The 19,860-nt window shown below is 37.1% G+C and overlaps 1 long non-coding RNA gene across 1 annotated transcript; it reads right to left on the bottom strand.

Annotated features, from left to right (window-relative positions):
• Positions 1 to 5,970: 5,970 nt before the first annotated feature.
• Positions 5,971 to 19,520, bottom strand: LOC148085783 (uncharacterized). The gene is made up of 3 exons (XR_015710444.1): positions 19,397 to 19,520; positions 8,334 to 8,407; positions 5,971 to 6,569 (listed from the first exon to the last, which is right to left on the bottom strand). It is a non-coding gene; the product is annotated as an uncharacterized LOC148085783 (long non-coding RNA).
• Positions 19,521 to 19,860: the final 340 nt, after the last annotated feature.

The raw sequence follows: 19,860 nt of genomic DNA, 5'->3' as shown, positions 1-19,860 counted from the left end.
AAAGCAAGAAAGACAATAATATATTCTCATTGATCAACCAGAGAATTCAAAGAAGGATATTTTTAATTGAATTAAACGTTGATGTTGGTCTCGTCGTATTAAGCGTGTACACTTTATTTCTGATGGATTCTAGCTTTGTTTTAATATTCTAATTTAATTTTGATTTGTTTGGAACGTGTTTGTTACATTTACAGCAGATAATGGCATTTCTTAAATGTACTTTTTAGATGAAAACTATAAACTATTAGTAACTGAAATAAGAAATAGACATAAAACAAGTGGACTACAAGTTTAACAGCAACATGATACCTTGAGAAGTTCAATAGTTCAACACAAAATTTTATTTGAACTATTTCAGTTTTTAACCCTTGTGGGATTTCAGGGTCAAGGCCATTTGTTTTGGGGCCACCGTGTCACCTTAACCATGATATAACACAAGGGTTAAGTATTTAAAAACTAGCATCAACAAAACACAACCTTACTTTTTTTTTTTTATTTCAATTGATGCACTTTTTAAATGTGACATTTAAAATGTTTTATTTTTGCAATTTTTTTTTCTTAAAATGTTTGGTATTTTATAACGCTTTTTGAATAATAAAATAAAAATATATATCTCTGTACGACATCAATGATTCCACTTCTGTAGGAATGAAGAGTAGAAAAAAATCTCTCACCTTGAATCTTTGTGTTTAGTATTGCATGTTTAATGGTTACACAACAAGTTAATATCACAAGCCTACAGTACTTACAAAAAAAGGAAGGTTTTATAAATTCCAAAAAAAGCAAAATTGTGCTTTATACTTCTAATTTTATTATAATTATATATTATCATGTTGTTATAAACCTTGAAACGACGGTCGATTTCGTAATTAAGCAAAAAATCAATAGCAAACATAGCAAGTATGTTTACGGCACCGGCTTGTAACCTTTTTTTTTTCCCCACATCTCAAGATGATTTTCCACTTACAGGTAGCACTGTGACCTCTGACTCAGATGCGTTGATCGTCTTCCCGCCTGCGGAAAGCCAGAGTTAAAAGCACTTTAACCTCCATCTAAGGATCGAAGGTTGAGTTACTGTATGTGCCACGACAATAAATAAAAACCTTAAGCAACAAAATGAAATAAATAGCTTAAGACTTTACAGATTTTTAAACACACTTCAGTCAAACCTGTACCTGATGCATCACAAGTGCAACGGTGTGTGTCGAGCCGAGGCTGCATTTCACCCGAGGCTAAGATCAATTGTTCACTGGAACATTTAATGTTTCACTGTGGATTTCTCATATCGATGGTGTGATTAAGAAAAATCAATGATGCTTTATAAGATGCTCAAATGAAAACATTAATCCTGAGCCTGACCTGCATGATAATAGGAGTGCAACGACTGGCACCAGCTCACAGTTTACTGCTGCAGGAACATTTGTGCTGTTAGGCATCAGGACCTTTGTTAGTTTAATATATTTAGTATGAGATGCATGCACAGATGTTTATAGAGTCTGTCTTTGCAACACCTTTTAGTTTAAACACATTTTAATGTAATGAATCCACACAAGACACATTTTAAAATGGCTATTTATTCTCTAGACTTTACTGATCTCTCAGTGTGTATTGTCTCTTTTAATGTTTGTTTTTTTTATTTGAGGTTTGGTAATAATGTTTCTAGGTTTCATAGGTTTATTACAATTCTTTTTATTTTTTACAAATGCAATACAGTATGACTATTAATAGCAGCTAAGGAAAGGAAACATAAGACGGGAAACCAGGATGAATCTTTCATTTAACCCTTGTGATATCCCACCTTGTTCTAAGAGGCAACACAAGGGATACCGCAAACACATTTGTTATTAGGCCTCCTAGTCACCTTGACCCTTAACAGAAGGCTACTAAGACATTTTGCCACATAGTAAATGCACTTGGAAAAAAGAGTGTTATACTATTCAAATAAAGTAAGGTGACAACACATGTAATGTTATAACAATAAAAAAGATTATTGGTAACAACATCATACAGTTTTGCCATTTAATTATATGTATGAGTAGATATTTGAGTTTGTATTATTAAATTATATGATTTATCTTACACTTTCTAGCTCAGCAGTAAAACCTGGTTGTCACTTTGGCATGGACATATAAATCAGTATAAAAGCCTGGATTAATATGCATTAAGTATCCCACTTTAGATCTTTTTAAACTGTATCATAAATCGCCATCCAGGATTATTAACCATCATAACATCTTATTGAATACGTTTCTAATGGATTTAACACAAGACTGTCATAGCACATGTCAACGTTGTAAGATTGAAGCACAAAATAATTGATCAGGGCATTATTTATTCTTGGTTCGTTCAGTCGTTTACATCGATCTGATCAGAGCAAGAGATGTAGAACATGATCCTCATCAACATCTTTATAGATCAGAGCTTTGCATAGTATTTGTGTGGCCCTACTGCGGTCAACAATCATTTAGAGACTAGCTACTTTATTTTTTAGTCCCTGAACATAAATTTTGAGTTTTTATTTTATGACTTTTGTCCTCTGCTTTTTTAATTTATGTGTATTTGTTTCCCCTCAATGACTAAAAGCTCCAACTCTCCTGACTCACGTGTCAAATGTCTTCCTCTCTAAGATGCATTAAGTCTCTCATCATGACCATGTTTTGAACTTATTACTTTATAATGTTCTCCCCCGTCTGAAATCCCAGCGAACATGAGGTTACGAGAGCGGAGTCCATTATGACATAACAATGGTCTTCACTCCTCTTACAGCCAGCTTTAATCATGCCCGCTTTGTTAATACAACGAGTCCCTTGGAGGTGGAGACTCCCAGAATTGATTACCCACAGTGAAAAACCTTGATGTTTGATCAATCATAGTTGAGTGGGCATGGTTATGATAAACAAGATTTCATCTCCAGTAAAACTAAGTGCTTTCAGTGGGCGGGGCTTAAGCACATTTTCTAATGTTAATATTTCAATGAAAAGAGAGTTTTGCACAAACAGACACATACCCGATGACTACAATAGAGTCCAACATCTATTTAAGACACACTTAAATCAACACATTAGTTACAGTTTAAGTGAATCAAATTTAGGTTTATAAAAAGTGCCTTTATATCAGATTAAAAAAATATATATATATACTGTAAATATATATATACAACTATTATTTTAGCAAATGTATCTGGATTTGCATTACCTAATTTTATAATATTTGTTTCTTAATTTTCAATTGATGGCCCCTCACAACACCCACTGTATATGGACCCTGAGGAATTCCCCACCACTGATATAAAAGATAGTTAGCGACTTCCAGGATCAAGCAGATACGAGTCTATTCTCGTGGCCCCCGGTAAGCGATGCAACCCTCTTTGTTGTTTCTGACTGCGTCGTCCTCCGACCACATGAGAAGGATGAATGAATTGCTTGCCGGGTGCCACATGAAGCAATAAAGGGGGAGCCATTTTCATTTAGTTTAGGGACTCAAAGGACCATTTCTTTGTTTGAAATGTGCACATCAAGGTTGGAGCGCATTTCATTTTCTCCTCCGGAAAGAAGGTCACAAGGTTGACAAACGGAGAGTTGACGTAACAGCCTCTGAAGCTCTCAGTCAACAGGGGGATTCATCCTCCAGCCCTCTGATGCTCCGGCGGTGCAGGTGAGGTGCGCGCACGGCCGTGCACGCGCACGTGGAGGCAGCTTCAAGGGTTAGAGAGGAGAGGGACGCGTCCCCGAGGAGGTGAAGGAAATGCATACATGTTTGTTACAAAGGCACAGCACATGAAAGAGAGAGAGGGAAAAAGATGGAGAAAGAGACAAAACATGACAGAGGCGTCATGGCGAGGCGTCTCAGAGCTGTCAATCACGGCTCAAAGCTGGATGGATGGCTCAGAAGCGACCTGCTGAGACAAAACAGGAATAGCAATGAGAAACACAAGTAAATAGACCTGAACCCTTCCGGATCATTTTAGACAGCGGAGGGATGCTTAGCGTTGAAGATGACTGACACCGAGCGTCGAGTCGTTGTCGAGACAGTTCTGAAACATAGACCTCAATTTGAATTTTACCGTCGCTCTTCTAGTCCCGACTCGTCTCGGTCACTCATTACTGACATGAATAACTCATTGGATGTGAACGACGACTCCGAACACATTGGATTTAATGGGTAGCTCTTGTGGGATTACAACAGGATCCTCTGTCAATGAACCATTCTGTTTTAATATCCTTAGAATAACTACAACTACCTTAAAATACTGATCTATATTTGATCAGTTAGGTGTTGATTTTAAGTTGTATAAGTTGGTTAACATCTCCCACTACTAACCTGTTCTCCAACTGCAGGAAACTGTGGATGGATTTTCAGGGCAAATGATGGGTGCTATGGTACATTGTATTAAGCCTTGTGTTATGTTTGGGTCACGGTGACCCAGAGGCCTGAAAACAAATGTATTTGAGGTATCCCTTAGGGGTTGCGTCTGGGTCAAGGTGAAGTACCTCCCTGGTTTCCAGACATACATATGCAGTGGTGGAGATCATTCCCCCTTGACCCAGAGACGACACGAGGGATACGACAATCACATTTGTTTCATCTTGACCCAGAGATAAAAGAAAAAGAAAAGGTACGTGGATTTTAGGGATATCAGGATTCATTTTAGGGAGTTCCCCTCAGAGCATTAAACTATATGGATTTGTTTTATAAACTCAGGAAAATCTGATTAACAAGAGTATGATTAAAATGTATTTATTCAGCCCTGTACAGTATCTGCTGATAGTGAGACTAGTGTTTGAGACCCAAGTCTTCTTATGCCGTAGAATTGTAGAATAGAATCCGCATTGACTTCCCTTTTTAAAAACCGGATGCTGCCTCTTGGCTAGAAACGCTATTGATCCCCATGCATGACTAACATTTGCTGACCCCGCCACATCGTAGATGATTTGTGGAACGCACAAGAGGTAATGCATTATGAAGACACCTATTGAAAAAAATCTCTCGCCTTCTTTTCTTCATATCCTTTAAGTCCGGTCCAATGCAATTTGCTTGCTGGTTTTTTTTTGGACTTATTACAATACAATGTGGTTGTTGGCTTCCATTATTCCATCCTCTGTCCTGAATGTGCAGACCAGGACAGAGTTTCAACATGTTTTTGTAGTTACTTATAAGCATTATCTGCACTTTGCAAATACTAAACAACTTTAAGTTAAGTTACGAGTAATATATTTGTGGTTTTACTTCAGAATTTTAATCCATATTGTTATGTAAAGAGTGCAACTGCTAATAATTGACAGAAAAAGAACGTTAACTTGGTGGATATGCTGGTCATATTTAATGCCAAGTGTAAGTAAGTAAGTAAGTAATTTTTATTTGTATAGCGCTTTTCCAGACCAAGGTCACAAAGCGCTTAAACAATCAAAACAATATTCAATAAAGTTTATATTTTAAAGATCAAGATAAAACTGGTAACACAACAGGAGTTCCAGAAAATCAAGGAAAAGCCTGAACAAATATAAACGTCTTAAGATGTTTCTTGAAGGAGTCAGTAGATCCATCAACACAGAGGGAGAGGAAGATTGTTCCAAAGTTTAGGAGCAACAGCCTGGAAGGATTTCTCTCCTCTGGTCCTGAACCGTGTTCAGGAACCATAAGTAGATTCTGATCCACAGACCTCAGAGCCCGAGCTGGGGTATAAGGCTGGATCAGATCAGTGATGCCTGACCATGAATAGCTCTGGAAGTAAGAACCAGAATTTTAAAGTTGATCCTGAAAGAAACTGGAAGCCAGTGAAGAGTTTTAAGGATCGGAGAAATGTGAGTTCTTCTACTAGAGCGGGTCAGAATTCTCGCTGCAGAGTTCTGAATCAACTGCAGGCGAGACAGATGCTTCTTGTTAAGACATGAAAACAAACTGTTACAATAGTCCAGGCGAGAAGAAACAAACGCATGGATTACAAGCTCCAGATCATGTTCCGACAACATTTTCCTAAGTTTAGAGATTTTTCTCAGTTGAAGGAAACAGTTTCTGGTTTTCTGCAGTGTTGAAAAAGAGACATGTCTTTATCAAATACAACACCCAGGTTTCTCAGGCTCAGTTTGACAATAATTAATTATTAATGAATACTTTAAAGTAACCAGAACATTTTTAGATGAGAGTCAAGTTTGGTTGCAATGGTTAGTTTGTATTGGAATCCGATCGCCCTGTCACAGTTTATCTCATCATCTATTTCATGTTTAGGATAAGAAAACCTGGTGTAGTGATGAGTTTAACACACATTACATGTACAATAAAAGGAGTTTCACACATCTGTAAGACGTGATAATGCTAAGATGTTACAACTGGAGCCACTGATGTTCTAGTGTTCTCTCGTATAGCTGGGTAGGTACAACAATATATCAACATAAAATTCTTCTTTTCAACTCTACAGACTGTGAGGAGAAGACAACAATCCTCCTGCAGACGAGAAGAGAGGTTGAGCGCTCGAACCGGTGAAAATGGGCTGAAGTGAAGTGCAGACTGAGTGGACTTGAAGAGAATCCTGCTGCCGCTGACACCCTTCACCATCATGGAGCGTCTGGTGTCTGTGATGGAAACAAAAGGACTGTGTCTGCGTTCATGATGGACTTTATGTTTGCTTGCTACCGTTTTTGTTCAACCGTGCGCTGTTGTCCATGTCACTTCGACCCGGAACGCTCGTCCCTCTGTCGGCTAAACAAGAGGGTTTTGCCCTTGCGCTGCCACTTAAGAACCCATTTGGGTTTTTTTCTTAGGTGAGTGTATCACTGCTACTGAACAACAGTAGAGACTCTGTGCTGTCAATCACTTCTCATCTGATTAATTCACTATTGATCTCTCCATAGAAGTGACACTCAGCAGAAAGAGTGGACCGTCGTCGCCTCACTAGATTCATTCCAAACAAATATTTTCGCAAAAATCCTGCAAAAACTCATTACACAAATTGAATTGCGAGCGTTGTTATTAAACTTGTAATAATTGCGAGGCAGATTCAGTTATTTAGATACATTTATCTGCCACTTCATGGACAAGGGTTTAATGAACAAAAATGTAGAAGAAGCACAAATATAGGAGGGAAAAAAAGTCACATTAATATTTGCAGTAAATGTTTTGCAAGCTGGAGGTCTTTCTGTTGTAATTAGTTTTTCTATTTTCTATTGTCAATCTGGATCATTTTGTATGATTACATTTTCATCCATCTTAGGTTCATAATGAAAGCTATATAGATGATAAAATTCAATATATTATTTAACCAACATTGCATAATGATTTCAGCTGTATAGGAAACTAGTAATTAATTTTCTGTACAGGTTAATCCCTTATGAGAGTTGCGGCGGGGCTTGAGCATATCCCAGATTCAAGTGAAAGGGCAGGGGACACCCTGGACAGGACGCCAGTCTGTCGCGGGGCACACAAAGACAGATGACCATTCACACACACACTCACAACTACGGAGAATTTCCCCAAGTTTCCAATCAACCTCTGTATGTTTTTGGACTGTGGCAGGAAACCGGAGTACCCAGAGTAAACCCATGCATCAGGGGGAAACATACAAACTCCACACAGAAAGTTCAGAAGTTTAAACTAGATCATAGAGTTTGAATAAACAAGCAAACATAAGGAGATAAACAACTTCAAATAAAGCATCAAAAAAACTGCTGTTCAATCTGCTGGAAGAGTGAACTTCATCTTACTTTAAGCACCATTGACTGTTCGAGGAAGATGTTAAATAAATGAAATGTTCCGTCATTGATTATATCATTACCTACTATACTCGTCTGTGTCTGTTCTTTTCCCGGCTTTCATTTTTAACAACCCCATGAGGGAATTTCTGCTTTCTGAGTTTGAGGCTCCTCACTGATACTGAGACGTTTATTCTGATCAAATCTGTTCCAAATGCATAGACAAAATAATGTTTTAGTGTGTTTGAAGAGAATATTTTGGCAACATTTTAAAATAAAGTTTTCGCAACACGGAGAAGGTTGAAAAGGTAGAGTATTATTATACCAAGTGTCATTATGTAAAGCTATTTGAAATAAATATATTTTCTTTGAATATTATATCATCTTACATATGTTTTATTTTTAATCAATTATTTATATACATATATTTGAAGTTATTAGCTAATTAGTTGCCAAAAAACAACATTTCAATTTGACAATATTACTAAATGTGGTAAAGATAAAGAAAAATATAACATTTTAAGACATACAGTTTTGTTTCAAAATCAAAATAATATAAATGTTAATTTAAAAAGAAAATGGACATATTCTTATTCCGACACACTTAAGAATGTCACCTTTCATCAGAAAAGACAAGAGAAGAATCACCTTTTGCTCCTCTGGTGGATTTGTGGGACGTCCCATCTTCTATACATTCCTCAACTGGTTTCCAGGTACGACACCTGTCAGTCAGAAACACACGTTTGGATTGGTCTGATGGATGCTTGCTATGTTTACTGAAAAAAATTAAGATAATATCTCATAAAAAACAAGATAAACACAACAACACAGGCGTTATCCCTTGATTTGAGGTCATTTTTCCTCCAGCAGGATTTGAGAGGCATATTTGAAAATGTAACCGCTGCAAGGTTTATAACTAGTTAAAAGGTTTTTTTAAACAAGTTGGATCAGGGATGTTTATTTTAATTTTGGCGGGGTCAGAAGAAGTTGAACTGTAACTTGCCCTTTATAATGTTAATTACATTAGTGTCAACATTTTTCTGTTTTTAATAAAAAAACTAATTGAAAGGTTATCAATAAATATAGTTCAACACTGCAGAAAAATGACCTGAAACTGTTTCCTTTAACTGAGGAAAATCTCTAAATGATGGAAAATTATGTCACCAAATGATCTGGAGCTTGTAATCTATGCGTTTGCCTCTTCTCGTTAAGACCAAGGGTTCCCAAACATTTCAACGCGCGACCCCAAAAATGACGGTGCCGGAGACTCGCGACCCCCACTATCCCTGGACGTGACTAAAACAAATAAAATAAAATATGAGTCACAGGACATAAACACTAGGCTTATCCAAACACAAAAGAACAGAGCAGCTTGTTATGATTTTACATTTGGAAATGATTGTAATATAAAAGCAGAACGTCTCAGTCAAAATAATAACCAACAAGAGTGCACATTATTGCTGTCATGCGCAAACTCAACTTTGAACAGAATAATAATAATAAGAACATCTCAGTCAGTCTAATATCCAGGAACGTAAACATATTTACATTTTAGCAATTTTTCCGTGTTAATCTCATCAAATGAGATGGACAGAGCAACAAGTCCATTCGTGGTTTAATTTTGGAGACGGCCACACGGAGATCCCTCTCCACATTCAGACACGATCTGTATTTATTTTTAATATATGTCAGTGCAAAAAAAGTCTTTTTTTCGCACAGGTATGTGGAGCCAAACGGCATAAGTGCATCCATTGCAGCATTGGATAGCTGTGGATGTTCCCTCTCGACTGAAATCCTAGAACTCGGCAAGTGGAAATAAAATCTGTTTTTAAAGTGCAGTCACATGACAGCTCAACCAGTTCGTCCTCCATGTCGGCTGACAGATGACTTGCCGGCTGACTATGATGCGGCTCATGTGTAATACAGTCTTTATTTTCCGACACTGTAATCACATTTACTGTCACATGCAACTGTAAACTCAGCTGCTTCTCATAGACGCTCTTTCTATCACTCGCCCGTTCATTCATTCACTCGCACCCGACACAGCTCTCTCTCTCTATGGCTTCACCAGTTGCTACGCAAACACCTTACTCTCTGCCTCATTCACGACCAGAGATACGCTGTATTCTCATAATGCTACAGATACAGGTACCTGGTATTTGTTTGTTGCCAGTATGCACAGGATTTTAACGAGGTGCGCTCTATAGTCCGGAATTTATGGTACAATGTTTAATCATTATTATAAATATGGCTGAATTTGTCTGTATTTAATTTTTTCCAAATGTATTTGATTTATAGAAATCATTTCACCACCCCCACTTTGGGGACCCCTGGTTTAGATTATTGTAACAGTTTATTGTTGTGTCTAAACAAGAAGGAGCTATGTCGCCTGTAGTTAATACAAAAACATTTGCAGGGAAAATTCTGACCTGCTCTAGTAGAAGAACTCACATTTCCCCGATCCTTAAAACACTTCACTGGCTGACAGTTTCTTTCAGGATCCATTTAAAAAGTATAGTTCTTACTTTCAGAACTATTCATGGTCAGGCTCCTCCTTACATCAGTGATCTGATCCAGCCTTACACCCCAGCTCGGGCTCTGAGGTCTGTGGATCAGAATCTACTGATGTTTCCACGCACACGGTTCTGGACCAGAGGAGAGAAATCCTTCCAGACTGTTGCTCCTAAACTTTGGAACGATCTTCTTGTTTGTCTTATGTGTCTTGGTCTTTTTAAGCATGTATTTTAACTGTGTGTTGTTTTCCATTGTTAAAGCGCTTTATGATCCTGGTCTATAAAGGCACTTTATAAATAACCATTACTTACTTACTTACAAAATAGTTTCTCCCTTTATATTATAGTGTTTTTATTCACTCTCAATGCTCTAACATTTTCTACATTGCTTATAAAGATTGCGATAATATTTTAATTTGTTTTTGCAAGTTAAATTCAGGAGATAAAATTAATAAAAAATATGAAAATAAAATATATAAAACAAGAAAAATACTATTATCAACTATGTTTCGTCTGATAGCAGATCAAGGACTCCTTATTGAAATTGTGAACTTCTGAATAATCGTGGGCTTTGAAGAAAATAATTAATTTTTTAACTGTTTTTTAAGGCCAACACCTCCTGGAAAATAAAAAATATAATACATACAATAAATAAACTTCTACCTGTCAACCTTCAGTAGCATAAACACTTACCAACTATACAAAGTTATGATCAGAATAAATAATGTTTTAAATACTTAGTAAGATAAAAACCAGTGCTGACATATCGTCATATGAGGTTCATCTCATTCCAGTCAGCGCATCAGCAAAATAAAATAAAAGTGGTGCCAGATATGGTCCAGCGGCTTGAATGCTCAGACGGAGGATTTGTTCTCTGTCAACATCACTGTTGAACTCTAAGATAAGGATCAAGAGTGTTTATCAGGAGAAAGTTTGAGCTCAAGTGTAATTGAAAAGTTCATGTTTTTCAAGCTGCACAGACAAATGAATGAAAAGACAGAGACCTGCAGAATTTGCCGTCAATATGGGCGTCCTACGAGTCTTTATCATACATCAATTCTCTGCCGTTGTCCCGGCGGGAATGATTGTCTTGGACCCGTCAACTGATTGTGTTCAGCATAAAGGAGCAGAGCCGTATATGCTCTTCAGTCCATGATGGAGAAAGACACGGGTGAGCTTTGACAAAAGCAGTTATTCTAGTAGCATTTAGGCCATGATCACAATGATGCACCTTCTACTACCTTTTTATACCTTCTGGTAACATGTTGAGCAGTGACATGATAAGACGGTGCTTACGTTCATTTCCGTTTTTGGGACGATTCAGGAAAATTAGGTAGGAAATCCGCCAAACAGGCGATGACTTGACACCAGATTGCAATTACACTGTTCCAACGGTAGTGGGAGACACATTTTAATGGATTCAATCTTATCTAGTGCAGCTTTAATAACCCCAGCAGTCCAGGTCATACAGTGATGGAATTGTTATCTAGTGCACGATGCTGAGGTGAATTAGTTGCCTCGGGGGTCACATCTGTGGACAGAGATACTAAAACATAAAGGCGGAGAGGTAATGAGAGGCCGATTCCTTTCCTTGTTACTTTATAATATGAGTCAGAAAATGTGCAAGCAACACCACTAGAGACCCGACTCACTGAGTGCACAGCTAACCCTCTCCTTCACTCACAACGGCGCTGTAGAGTCGCGGCAGCCAAAATCAATAGTGCTACACAGTTTTTCCCTCATTTTCTCACTCATTTGTTTTTATTCCCAGGTCACATCATTCACTCTCGATGCCCTTTAATGTTCTTCATTTCCTCAGATTACGTATCAAGATTGACCTTATTTATTTTTTCTGTTTTTGCAAATTAAATGCCCAAGATAAAAATCAACAATATGAAAATAAAGGAGGATATAAAACAAGGAAATGACTATAACCAAAATTTAACTCAATATGTGTTTAATCTGATAACAGATCAACAACTCCTTAATGAAATTGTGAACTTCCTAATAACCCTAGGCAAATAAAAGAAAAAAAGATCTGGTTGCAGGCAGAAACAAGACTCCAGAGAAAACACATTTCTAGAAATAGTCGCTTAGGTCCACACATTTACTGGAAAATAAATATTTGAAAATGTTATAATAATAATAATCTAGGTGAGTCGTTGATGAATGAATAAAACATATGGTCCACAGCACTTCACTCACACACCTGTTGTTCAACCGAACCAAAAACAATAACTTGGTGAAGAAATACCTGCTGTGAGCACTGGCGCTATCAAAGAACAGTTTCATTCCATTTATATCTTAGAATGCAAACCTGAGAATGCTCCCAAACGCATATCTTAACAAAAGGAAACAGAGAAAATAAATCCTATTTTTAACTGCTTGATGTCAGATTATCTTTGCCAGTTACACACCTCACTACAGGTCACACAGAGACATCAATATGAGACGGAATTATGTCTTATCTCCTATCAAACTTTCTTGCATATACTATCAAAGTCTCTTACACCTACTATAAAACTATCTCATTTCCTCCATCAAACTCTGTTACATCCATTTTCAAACTCACTTATATATACTTTATTAATTATATATATATATATGATTGTTCTTTTGAATAAACTGAAACTAATAAAAATAAAAATAATCCTATATATATATCTATATCCTTTCCCTGCATCTAGATCTACTATCAAACTCTCCTACATCTAATATTTACTCTCACACCTACTATTAAACTATCTGAAATGTTCTATCAAACTCTCTATTGTCTACTATCAGACACTGTCTTATCTACTATCAAACTCTCTCATATCTATTACCGGACTGTCACACATATTTTATTAAACTCTCTTACATCTGCTTTCAAAATCTCTTACATCAAACTATCAAATTCTTTCAAATATACAATCAAACTATTTTATATATTTTATAAAACTATCTTACATATTCTATCAAACTCTCTGACACCTATCAAACTCTCTTACACCTTCTATCAAACTCTCCCACAACTAATATTCACTCTCACACCTACTATTAAACTATCTTACATGTTCTATCTAACTCTCTCACTTATATCTAATATCAAACTCTCTCATATCTACTATCAAACTCTCTCATATCTACTACCGGACTCTCACACATATTTTATAAAACTCTCTTACATCTACTTTCAAAATCTCTCACATCAAACTATCAAACTCTTTCAAATATACAATCAAACTATTTTATACATAATATCAAACTATCTTATATCTTCTATCAAACTCTCTGACACCTTCTATCAAACTCTCCCACAACTAATATTCACTCTCACACCTACTATTAAACTATCTTACATGTTCTATCTAACTCTCTCACTTATATCTACTATCAAACTCTCTCATAACTACTACCGGACTCTCACACATATTTTATAAAACTCTCTTACATCTACTTTCAAAATCTCTCACATCAAACTATCAAACTCTTTCAAATATACAATCAAAGTATTTTATACATAATATCAAACTATCTTGCATCTTTTATCAAACTCTCTCATATCTACTATTACACTCTCTCACATCTTCTATCAAATATGACACGACAGAGTTTGTTAGTGGCTGTGAGAGAAAAACTGTATTTTCTCTCGAGCGGCCCCTCATACACCACCATGTGAGTGGTGTTAGGAAAACTAAACTACACATCTTTCTGCGTCTGAAAATCAATGGCTGGTATTAAACTGATTTTCTTGTCAGTAAACGGCGAGGAAGTAAAAAAGTTCATCATCATCATCATATCTTCTGCTCGGAGGCCTGGTGTCGTCTGGAAACTTATAGCTGCAGGGCTCCTCATCCAAAGAGACAGGACGATGATTAACACCCGCTGTTTCATTTAATGCAACGGTGGCCACGGACCTGTTCCCTCAAGTATAGAGCCCAAGGAAGCGCAGGTCACTGTCACGAGGACTCCCTGAAGATTAACTAATCTCAGTTGCTGCTACTAATGAACTGATTTTGGATATTTAATTAAACTCCAGTTCCCTATTGACACCAGCTGTGTTCATGCAGCCATGGCTTGAATGGCCTTTGAGCAAGAACAATACTCTTATTGAGTGAGCGAATGATTTGACTAATGCTGACGTGGGAATTAGAAAATTAATGTTCCACTCAAGATTTCCAATCCCAGCTCTCCAAGACTCCGTAATCAAAGGGGTTGTCCATTAAAATGTGGATTGACATTGACTGGAGCAAGTGTTCACTCAGTGCTAATAATGGGAGCTCAGTGAAGCCAATACCGCTCTTGCCCACTGCACATATGCTGCAAGTTTCTCTTTTTGTATTTATTGCATTCTACCTGGACATTATAGAGATTTAAAACAGGGAAAGGAGGCTGCTTTAAAACCCACACAGTGATCTCCATAATCTCCAGCTCAGTAGGTTTCCCTCCGCTCGAGCAAGTGAAAATTATATCCTGTCAGGCATCGATGACACAGTGATATGGGGAAACGGTGGACTTTTAACAGTCAGCTTTTCCTTTTAGAGACCCACAAAAACATTTTGAGTGCTCCATTTAACACACTTGCAGACAAGGTCACTTGCCGAAAGGGAAATTGAACCTTCATTTTTCTAACTAAAGAGGAAACGGCACAATTATCGACAGGAGAGCTAAATTGAGCGGCGTGTGAGCCGGACGCCCAACTACACACCATGATTTATTCATGTTTCTAAATTTAAAAAAATCATCAAATTTTTCTATTATCCATCTATAAACGATTATCAGGCAACACCCTATGATGCGTCAAGATAACACTGTAAGTAAGTAATAGTTATTTGTAGAGCGACCAGGGTCACAAAGCAATTTAACAATCAAAAACAATACGCAGTTAAAATAAATACTTTAAAGGGCCGAGACACATAAGACAAACACAGGAGTCCCAGGAAATCAGGGAAAAGCCTGCACAAATACGAATGTCTAAGTAAGTTATATTTGTAGAGCTCTTTTCTAAACCAGGGTCACAGAGTGCTTAAACAATCACTGCAATACCCAATAAAATAGATGATTAAAAGTCTCAGAGAATCAAGGAAAAGCCTGCACAAATACAAATGTCTTAAGATATTTCTTGAAGGAGTCAGTAGATCCATCAATCGCATAGAGAGAGGAAGATCGTTCCAAAGCTTCAAAAAGTCTGGAAAGATTTCTCTCCTCTGGTCCAGAACCGTATGTGCTGAACCACCAATAGATTCTAATCCACAGACCTCAGAACCCAAGCTGGGGTGTAAGGCTGGATCAGATCACTGATGTAAGGAGGAGCCTGACCATGAATAGATCTGAAAATAGGAACAGAATTTTAAAATGGATCCTGAAAGAAACTGGCAGCCAGTGAAGAGTTTTAAGGATCAGGGAAATGTGAGTTCTTCTACTAGAGCGGGTCAGAATTCTCACTGCAAAATGTTATGCTGCAGGCGTCACAGCTCCTTCTTGTGTAGACACGAAAACAAACTGTTCAAATAGTCCAGAAGAGAAGACAGGATAGATTATGGATTACAAGCTCCAAATCAGACTTGCCTGGGTCCCCCAAGTTCTGACTCAACCCTGGATCCTTATCATTAAGCTCAATAGCCAGAGATTCAGTTTTGTCCACATTTAGCTAAAAATTGTTTTCACTCAGCCACTGTTTGATATCTAGTAAGCAATAAAGCACTGGAGTTCATCCCCCTTTTAATTTGGCTTTATTTCATATGTTCACCTCCGCTTTTCTTTTCTTTCTCTCAACATGAAACTGACTAATGGAAAGCGACTAAAGCTGGTTAGTATTCACCTGCGCTTCCGTATACTAAAGATTATAGTCAAGACCACGTCAACTAACACTACCAAGACTTGAGAATAATTACTACTTATTACAAGAAAAAAGTCCAAGAAATGTCTAGGTCAAGACCAGACCCAGCCTGCCCACACCCTTCAGTGTGTGACTGTGTACATTGGTGTAAAAGAGCTATGCAGGCTAGAAGCAGAGAAAGTGCTAAATTAGAAAGAACCATTTAAAATGATATGGGGGTTCCAATTTGTACACAGAATTAAACAATTAAAAGATCTGAAACATTTTTAAGCAGGTCCCTATGAGAGTCCTTATTGGGATATGAAAAAAGTGAGTAGTAAGTAAATTTCACCTGAGGGCAAATATACTTCACTTGTGGTGAGTAACTTCTATGTTAGGACGAGTAACTTTTACCGTAGAACAAGTGGGTTTCATGTTAGGACAAGTAAGTTTTATGTTATAACAAGTCCGTTTTAACATTAGGTCAAGTGACTTTCACGTTAGAACGAGAGACTTTCACGTGAGGACGAGTAAGTGTCACGTGAGGAAGAGCAAATTTGACGTTAGAACGAGAGACTTTCATGTCAGGACGAGTAAGTTATAACATTAAAATGAGTATCTTTCACATTAGGGCAAGTAACTATCATGTTAGAACGATCAAGTTTCATTTAAGGATGAGTAGCTTTCATGTTAGAACCAGTAAATTCCATTTTAAGACGAAACCTTTATCATAAGGACTATAAAATTGATGTGTATACCATTAGCCAGACAATGATGTGGCTTTCTTTTCAGGTTTAATGAACACAAAGCTCGCCGACTGCTCGACGTAGACATTCCAAAAGCATCTGAGATTGTTCATCATGTACCATTAAGTCGGACCCCGGGAAACATTTTTTCAACTGAAAAAAAACAGTTCAAAACACAGAGCTAAACATGCTCTATTTATCATTAAATTCCAAGTAATAAGGTCTGAACTGTATCAACCGGACAACTAGGATCATCTGTGTAAATGCCACATGAATATTGAATGACGACAATACAGACTTTTGAATCTTGTCAACTTGTATGAGTTAATTAAAAAAATATATTTTTTTCCCCCATGTCACTATAAGGGGCTCTGCCCTAAATACATTCACCTCTAAAGGCAAAACAAGGAAAATAATTGTTCCCAAAAAAAAAGCAATTAGTCAGCAACATTTGTGTTGCAATTGAACTATTAGTTTTATTCCCCAAAGTGTGAGATGGACCTGTCGCTCTGAGGAACACGTCATATATTATTAGACTTTTAGTGCTTCTGCCGCCGAGCCCGGGCGCTGAGAACACTCTCTGTTGCTTCATCAGTTTACCCGACCATATTTCTCCAAATTTCTCATTCCAGACTGTCATCTTACCCAGCATTGATATATGACATCTGCAGCTCTATGTGCTGCCTGTATAATCAATTTATCGCTGTGCATCATGCTGCTGCTCCAACTAGAACACCCTTCGCAATTTAACACTCAATATCTATCCTTAATGAAGAAGAAGAAAAGTGGTTGGAGAAGCCTTTTTTTTGACGCAGGCTCTTTTTAAATTAATGAATAAATTGATTAGTTGTGTGTCTTTTTTTGTTGAGTGCTTTCAGTTGCACTTTTAATCCACCTTAACCTGTCCTGATCTCGTCCTCCTACATCCTCTTTTTGCATCACATGCAGTCTGTCTTGCTTCTATTGACCACACTTTTCCAACAAATCTAAACATCATCTGCAAAAATCGTTGTCCATGCAGATCCCTACAGTTTGTCCAACACTATAGTACAGTCCTCACCCCTGACAGTCCTGCACACCATTTCCATGTTTCCATAGATGTCTCCTGAGACCTCTAGAAGCTTTTTCAAGATCTACAAAGTGCATTTTGTGTTGCTTTTATCCTTATGGCGAGTCATTATTGCACTATAACTAGAAAGTTAACATCAGACCTATAAACTGTGACCGAGGATTTCTTCCCCAATAACATGTCCATTATCGCCATTTCTAATAAGACATTAAGCCCATTATGATGAATATTACTGATTACAGAGCCCCTGACATGACATGGTAAAAAATAAATATAATTTGAGGTAAAGTACCGTATGATGTAGCCATGAGATATACTGACTGACGACGCTAAAATGCCATCCATGAATTAAAAGATTCACTTTTTTTTCATTTCCACAAACTGTTTTTTTTTTTTTTTGTTGGTTTTCTGTAATTGATAATTACAAAATAGAAATTATTTAAAATACATGTGACATCCTTGCACTCTGCAAGATAGATCTACTCCACATCGCCTGCTAAATATTCTTTCTTTTCTCAAGTAAACCTGAATGTTTTTTTCCCCCTTATTTAACTTTCACAGCCAGTCATTTTCTATAACCGCAATCAAATCTATCAGTTCTTATTCTTTAGCCTTGTTGTAGTCCAGCGATTTTCATTCTGCTGGCCTTACATGTGATGTTAAGTGTGATGCTGGTGACATCACCAGCTGGCTGAACCTGATTGGACAATAACTCTAAAATCATATTTTATTTTCATATTTTTTTGACATGTCTGATTAACATACATTCAATAAATAAGACTTTAATCAATGTCATTATTGTGGAGGTCAATAAGGCGGATGCGAGTTGACTCATATTACTTACATATTAGGAAGTCTTTATCTGTCGTCATTGGAAAAGTCTGTTAAATGTATTCCATTTCTTTTTTGATAGATTAAAAAAGATTAGCTTTATGAAAAATCTCCTAATAACAATAAGTTATTTGGAGATAGTTATTTGGTATTTAATTGGATTTGTTTTTGCTGTGGCTATTGGAAAAAACAATTTAATAAATAAAGATAAATAAAGTTCTACCTACCTACCTACCTAAGTAATACATACACAATAATAACGTTAAGTATTTTTATGCTGTCAGTCACTAAATCCGTCTGAATTCTGGGAAAAAGTCACAATTTGGTGGCAAATGTCATATCAGGAAAAATATATTTTTATGTTTTATTCCCATTTGTTTAATTGTGACATATCCTTTTCAAAAACTGCCTATGAGAGAAGGTGATGAATTGGGTAGTTTACTTTTGAACCGATATGCATTTTCAAGCGCTTCCACTCCGCGAGAAAACTACTTGGTGGGCAGTATTTGGCCCGCAGGCCTCAAGTTTACAAATGGTTAATGTAATATATCAATGCTAGCCTCTTATCGGAATTTAATCTTAGTTTTTAACATGATAGTGTGGTATTTTAGAAATACAATGTTGGGTCATTTCGTAAATAAACCTCTTCTAAAATAAATGTTTTGGAATGCTAACTGTGGGAAATATAATCACTCAGAAACAAAATGGAAAGTGAGATGTGGTTTAAGAGCATACATGAAACTTTTACTTACTTACTCTCTCATGTATCCCTCCTCAGGCAGAAATTGTACACTTCTGTCCACTGAGATCTCTCTTTCTTGCACTGTTTCATCCTTAACACATTTCTGTCATCCAGCGTCTTTGAGCGAGGATTTCTAAAAGCCATCCCTGCTGTCAAAAAAAAGAACCCATGTCATATTATTGACAAGAAAAAGAAGGGTGATCTTTCATGAATCAAGTGGGGACCTAAATGTGGAGCCAAAAAGCCATCTTGTTACATGCTAGCTATTGTCCTCCGGAAGCTAAATTTGGCGGTTGTCGGCGGCGATTGATTGCTGAGAGGCTCGAAGGCGACATGATATCTGAGAGGGAAATTACTTCAGCTTAATGAAGTACATAACTCACTGGCAGCTCACTAGACGGCACACCCTCTGTATCTGGAATGACAATGTTGAGGGCACTAGAGAAACTTGTATAGGGGGAAGCTTTTAATTCA

This window comes from Callionymus lyra, chromosome 2 (genome assembly GCF_982586985.1).
Source record: "Callionymus lyra chromosome 2, fCalLyr1.hap1.1, whole genome shotgun sequence".
NCBI lineage: Eukaryota > Metazoa > Chordata > Actinopteri > Syngnathiformes > Callionymidae > Callionymus > Callionymus lyra.
Note: the sequence above shows the minus strand (reverse complement) of the source record. Positions and strands in the feature narration are given on the sequence as shown.